Source organism: Barbus barbus (genome assembly GCF_936440315.1).
Source record: "Barbus barbus genome assembly, chromosome: 34".
NCBI classification, from domain to species: domain Eukaryota; kingdom Metazoa; phylum Chordata; class Actinopteri; order Cypriniformes; family Cyprinidae; genus Barbus; species Barbus barbus.
This window is the reverse complement of record NC_136762.1, coordinates 1,742,778-1,749,566: the sequence shown is the minus strand read 5'-3', so window position 1 is coordinate 1,749,566 and position 6,789 is coordinate 1,742,778. Positions and strand designations below refer to the sequence as shown.

Sequence of the window (6,789 nt, the reverse complement as noted above, 5' to 3'; positions counted from 1 at the left end):
TTCTGGAATACTCGGTGACGCTGGGCGGAGCCTACATGAATATTCATGAGTTTCCGGTTTCGCGTTAAAGCGCCACAGAAAACATCACAGAAAGTTTTACTAATGTAATTATGTTTCAGCGACAGTGGCGATCTAGCTCATTTAGCTTTTGAAGTTTTGTTCATATGAGCACAATAGTTTGATTTCAATTGTTTGATTTCATTTGCCTGCCTGTCATTATTAGCATGTGTCATAAATAGCCACACAATGATTTTATCTTTTATCGTCACACCATGTTAAGAATGTTTATATTACAATTTAAATATATTACAAAAACATGAATTTATTACTAAAGTTGTGTTGATGTTATATAAACTAGAATGATCACAACTGAAACTTTATTATGTCAACAACAGCAAAGATACATTTATATCAGTTATTAACCGTTTTAAAGATTTTATGGGATAATTAAGGTTCATTGAGCTCATTTAATCAGAGTTGTGTGAAGTGTTGAATCATGCTCAGCGCGTGACTGCGCATGCGCGAGCGACCCACGTGCTCTGTCCCGGCAGGCGCATGCGCGAGCGAGTGAACATGGCGACGCGCTGCACGTCTCTCGTTACCGGACAGTGAGACACACCGAGAGAGAGAACAAGAGAAACGGTAAAGAGCCGCGCTGTGTTTGTGTGTCAAATCAGCGATTGTAGACGAACGCGCGATCGTGAGTATGTGTGTAATTGACGTTAATGCGGAGGCGCGCGCGTTCGGTGCGTAACGTCGCAGTAAGTTGAGTTACTCAATCTGGCCCTCACTGATCAATACAGTGATCAATACAGTGTGTGTACGTGTGTGTGTGCGTGTGCGCGTGTGTGTGCGCGCGAGCGCCATATATGTGTGTGTGTGTGTGTGTGCGTGCGTGCGTGTGTGTGTGTGTACGTGTGTGTGTGTACGTGTGTGTGTGTGTGTGTCTCGTGAACCGCGTCGGTTTTATTGATCATGCTAATATCGTGTATTTTGATGAAACTCTATGTTTTAGATCATGTCAGTTATTTGACATGCATCGGAGTATGTTAATACCATGGTACATGAATGGTATATCAGTACATATGGTACATGATATACATTTACATTTATGCATTTAGCAGACGCTTTTATCCAAAGCGACTTACATTGCATTCAAGTTACAGTTTCTACATTTTATCAGCGCTTGATAAAATTATAAATGATATAACATGATATTTATTTATTTATAATTGAAGTAACATGGTATTTTCTTGTGTTTTGGACATGTACCGTGGTAATACAATGGTATTTTTAGGATGCAAGTCATGGAATTAATGCACCATGGGATTTAAAAGGTAATTTCAAGAATACCGTGGTATACATCCAAAAATCATGATGGCACCACAGAATATGTCCAGAATGGTATATATTGGTAATGGTACATTGTCTGTAAAACCATGCTATTTTTGTTACTGATCGTATAAATACCATGTGTGTTTATTCAGTCACATGGTTTGCAGTCAAATTACAATAGTGTCGTCATGTTTTTATGGTAATACTATGTTTTTTGCTCGTATTAGTGTGAATGCATTGGCACACAATATAATCAGAATTGGATAATCGATATCGTTTTGATTTCATCACTGTACCATGGTATGATTTTGTAATGGACAAACATGCACATAAACACTTGAAGTATCTTTGTTGTTGTTGTTAAGCAAATATTGCTATTTCTGTATTAGTTGCTGTATGAATCTAATGATCATTTTTAGGTATAAGACATTTAATAGACGTTGATGAGACATTAGTTCTCTTATTGCCTGATTTTAACATCTAGAGATTGTAGTTTCTTTTTTAAGAATGATATGTGAGCCTGGAGCACAAAACCAGTCTTAACTCGCTGGGATATATTTGTAGCAATAACCAACAATACATTGTACGGCTCAAAATTATACATTTTTCTTTTATGCCAAAAATCATTAGGATATTAAGATCATGTTCCATGAAGATATTTTGTACATTTCCTACCGTAAATATATCAAAACTTCATTTTTGATTAGTAATATGCATTGCTAAGAACTTCATTTGAACAACTTTAAAGGAGATTTTCTCAATATTTAGATTTTTTTGCACCCACAGATTCCAGATTTTCAAATAGTTGTATCTCAGCCAAATATTGTCCTATCATAACAAACCATACATCAATGGAGAGATTATTTATTCAGCTTTCAGATGATGATAAATCATTTAAAAAACAGACCCTTATGACTGGTTTTGTGGTCCAGGTTTTCTCTCGCTCTGGCCCGTGTCAGGCTTCTGGGTCAAAGTTAACGGTGAAAGCAGCTGGATGTGTAAAGGCGGTGCGGTGACGGAGCGAGTGTGTGAAGCGTTAGTCACTCGTGCGTGACTGTCGCATTACTGAAACTGTCTCACACTGCAGTTCTGTATCCATTGGCAACACGCTCCAAAGGTCTCATGTGCTGTGTTCAAACTCTCATAGGAAAGACAGACAAAGAGAGAGTGTGTTTGTGGGAGGTTCAGCACCTGTGCTGATGCAGACGGCCTGAATGTTTGTTTTATTGGAGGAATGGTTCAGCCAATAATTAAAATGTTCTCACCCTCAGGCCATCCGAGATGTAGATGAGTTTGTTTCAGATTTGGAGAAATGTAGCATTGCATCAGTGTCTCAGCAATGGATGCTCTGCAGTGAATGGGTGCCGTCAGAATGAGAGTCCAAACAGCTGATAAAAACATCACAATAATCCTCACCACTCCAGTCCATCAGTTAACATCTGGAGAAGACAAAAGCTGAAACAAATCCATCATCAAGACATCTTTAACTGAAATACGAATCCATAATAACGCTTCCTCCAGTGAAAAAGTGGTCTGGTCTGAATCAGGAGAGAAATCTGCACAGATCAAGCAGCGTTTACAAGACAAAACAGCTCTAAAATATGTGGCTGATTTTGATGTGAGAGACAACAGCAGATGCACTTTTTCACTGGAGGAAGAGTTATTAGGGATTATGGACTCGTATTTCAGTTAAAAACATCTTGATGGATTTGTTTCATCTCCAGATGTTAACTGATGGACTGGAGTGGTGTGGATTATTGTAGGGCTGGGCGATATGGCTGAAAACTGTATCACGATATCAGTGTTTCATATCGGTCGATATCGATAATTATTGATATTTTTTTAAGGTGGTACATCAAGTTCGTGGTATTACCACAGTCTATGGGTATTACCAGTCTTGGCGGGGACGACGGTCTTGCATAATTTGCAGACGACATTTGGTCTGACTACGGTCAGACTTATAATATCCAAAAAACTGCCATACTGGCGAGCTGACTTTCTCTTTTTATTTACAATTTCCTCGCTCGCTGCGGCACTCATTTTCTGCTTATGAAGAGGAATCCAGCAGACCAGCCAGGTCTGGCTGCAGACGTGCACTCTCAGCCGCGCGTGCGCACTTAGACGCGAGACAACGATGATACTGTTACATGATTGGCTGTTAGCGTGTCACTCCCTACGTTGCTAGGTTACCAGAGAGCGAGTGCCTTTGTTAATGCAACCAAACTTGCTTCGCAACCTTTGTTTTCTTCCGACGAAGAATAAAAAATATTGAACGTTTTATCGAACACATTTTTTATTGGTATCGTTCACGTGTCTATCGCGATACATATCGTTATCGTTTTATCGCCCAGCCCTAGATTATTGTGATGTTTTTATCAGCTGTTTGGATGCACAGCATGCAGAGTAGTTTCTTTTTGTTTGAAAACAAGGCGGAAAATTGTGAGGTTTTAAAAGAGTGCTAAGAGAATTACACAAATTAATATATGAATGAATTAATTATATGAATTTACCTCTGAAGTTCCTGATTGTCTTCAGAAAAGATTCAATGGCATTTTGTTTTCATCTTCGCTTCATGTAATACCCAATAATGTAGTGTTTTAATCATAATGCTGCTTTGTCCACGGATGTTACGGGGAACATCTGTAATTCTGCTGCTCCACAAGCGCTACCTGCTGTCAGAGAGTGACATTTACATTCAGCCTGTGTGCCGTTTTGGTCTGGCCAAAAAACAGATTGAATTTGCATGTCCTGTTGTGAATTTTGACTGGTTGATGAAAAACAAGCTTATGTGGATTCTACACATTTAAATAGTTTGGAAAAGGCATCTAGACACATTTTAACCATACCGTGATAATACTCATAACTGTCATAATTCTGGTCACTATAATTGTAATAAATGTTCATACCAGTACATCTCTGCAGAGGATCCATTGGTGAGCAAGTGATGTGATGCTACATTTGTCCAAATCTGATAAACTATCGCTTGAATTTTTCTGCCTGACCTGATGTTGTTCTCAGGTCTGTCGCTTAGGGTTGGGCGATGTCTACATGATTGGCATCGGACGATGTCTGCCGTGAAACATCGCGATGGACGATGATATCGGGGGGCGGGGGTTGGAGTTAGGGGGTGTGCCCGAAGCGTAAATCTGTATTCAGAACGGCAAGGAAAACAAATAACGATTGCCAACGGTTGCCACCACATAAACAGACAGAGTAAGGAGAGATGACTGAAGCTGGTCGCACACTGGACGAAGAGCAGCGTTGCGCCACATCTTTAAAATTCAAACATTTTCGCCATTCGGTGTCTGTTCACGGCACCTAGCAACGATTCAAAACAATGTAAAGACGTAGCGAGACCCTGAGCTTCTCATCCAGTTTGCGACCAGCTTGAGACGATGGCGCATGATTTGCAGATCCTGAGCACAACTAACAAACATCTGATCTTGTAAAATGTGTGCTAAGTACTGCCGCTCCATAGTATAAACAGAGTACGTGCGATCATGAATCTCGAAAGTAAAAATAAAAAGCGATCGCGCAAAAAGCTGTTTCAGTGCCAGGCATTATAGCAGCTCCCTGATGCCCACAATTTAGGCTATATACAGTATAATTACCCAATGATATAACTGCGAGAGAAATTAGGCTACTGAAATATATATTTTCCTCCCATCACGTACTTATTCCCTTTTGGGGTCCCGTAATAGGCTACACGGCATTTTCTTTCCGAACACGGTACTGGGATGCGGTGGGTATGGGACGGGGGTCTCGATGCCGGCTCAATATCGTGATGTCTATCAGCCATCGGCAATGGACGATGGCATTGTCTATCGGCCCAACCCTACTGTCACTGGAGTTTGATGTTTTTAGTAGCGGTCAAGTGGAAGATTGTTTGAATTAATTTCTATTTTTAGGTTAAGTTAGGCTTGTGATAGATGTTATATTGGTGAAAATATTTGACCTGCATGTTGCCATCTATGCTCATGGCCGCTCAGATCTGATGCTCAGTTGTTTTGAGCCAATCAAAACATGACCGCTGCATTTAAAAGAGATGTTAAAAATGAGAAAAGTTAAGGTCACTGAACAAAAATATTTTCACACATAAAAAAAAATTAAATACGACCTCACGTTGTCAATCACATTTGCACTCTGCCTCTGAAACTTTCGTCCGTCGTTGGATCAGGTTCGATTTTCTGTGTTTTCCTTCGCATGCGTTTTGATAGGAAAGGATGGGGAATACGAAAAAACGGAAAAACGCAAATCACTTTAATTGTCACATCACCACAAGATGCAGCAGACTATACATAAGCTGGATACGCAAATGTCATGGATGTGCATTGGATGGTATCCAGTGGTAGCAAAAAGATTGTTGTATTAGTATAGTGTGTACTGGTAGTCCAGTTTGAACGCAGTACGCAGCCCTGAGGAGCACCAATGTTGAGGGTCAGCGGGGATGAAGTGTTGTTGCCCATTCTGACCACCTGACATCTGCCTGTCAGGAAGTCCAGGATCCAGCTGCACAGAGATCCAGAGTCTGGAGCTTCTCAACCAGTGTGGCATGCACTATGGTATTAAATGCTGAGCTGTAGTCCACAAACAGCATTCTCACATAGGTGTTCTTATTTTCCAGGTGGGAGAGAGCAGTGTGCAGGGTAAAGGCAATAGCATCGTCTGTGGAACGGTTGCTCCGATATGCAAATTGTAGCGGATCCAGTGAGACAGGCAGCACAGAGCAGATGTAGTCTCTGATGAGTTTCTCCAAGCACTTGCTGAAGATGGGTGTCAGAGCAACAGGCCTCCAGTCATTCAAGCATGTGATTTTATTTTTCTTTGGTATGGGCACAAGGGTGGATTTTTTGAAGCATGAGGGAACCACAGACAGAGAGAGGTAAAGGTTAAAAATGTCTGTGAAAACCCCAGCTATTTGGAATGCGCATGCTCGGAGCACACGGCCTTGTGTATTCACCGGTCTGAAGGATCGGGTTACATCTGCGACAGAAATGGAAAGTGCACCCGCCTCTTCTGCTACAGTCGCGGGAGCGCTCTCTGTGTGGGCGGTGTTGTGAGCCTCGAAACGAGCATAAAAATGATTAAGCTCATCCGGTAGAGAGGCGGCAATGTTCACAGTAGCTGGTTTATTCCCTTTGAAATCGGTGATGTTATTGATACCCTGCTGAGGGGAGTGCAAGCCAAACACAAAAGGCGAGCACTAAGTACCAACTCTACCCAGCTAAGGGAGTAGTGTCCGTCTCCTGGGACAGTACGGCGGCTGTCAGTGACATTATCCCTTTCGGCCAAAGGCCTGAGCTGCATACCCCAAAACTTACCTGTTAGGGGCCGGGCCTCCTGGACCCAGGGTAGAGCTCAAAGGCTTGGAATCAGAAGAAGAGATTCCTTTAAGGGGATACGACCAAGCGCCTAAGATAGTAACTAAGTCTTGGCCTGTCACCCAGGGGCTAC

At 41.6% G+C, this 6,789-nt stretch overlaps 1 protein-coding gene across 1 annotated transcript in view; it reads left to right on the top strand.

Annotated features, from left to right (window-relative positions):
• The first annotated feature begins 541 nt into the window (after positions 1-541).
• The window catches only part of LOC306854474 (eukaryotic translation initiation factor 4 gamma 1-like), a 62,451-nt gene continuing 56,203 nt past the window's right edge, over positions 542-6,789 (top strand). The window contains 1 exon segment of the mRNA XM_079392522.1: positions 542-642. The gene's annotated coding sequence lies outside the window, so the exon portion shown is untranslated.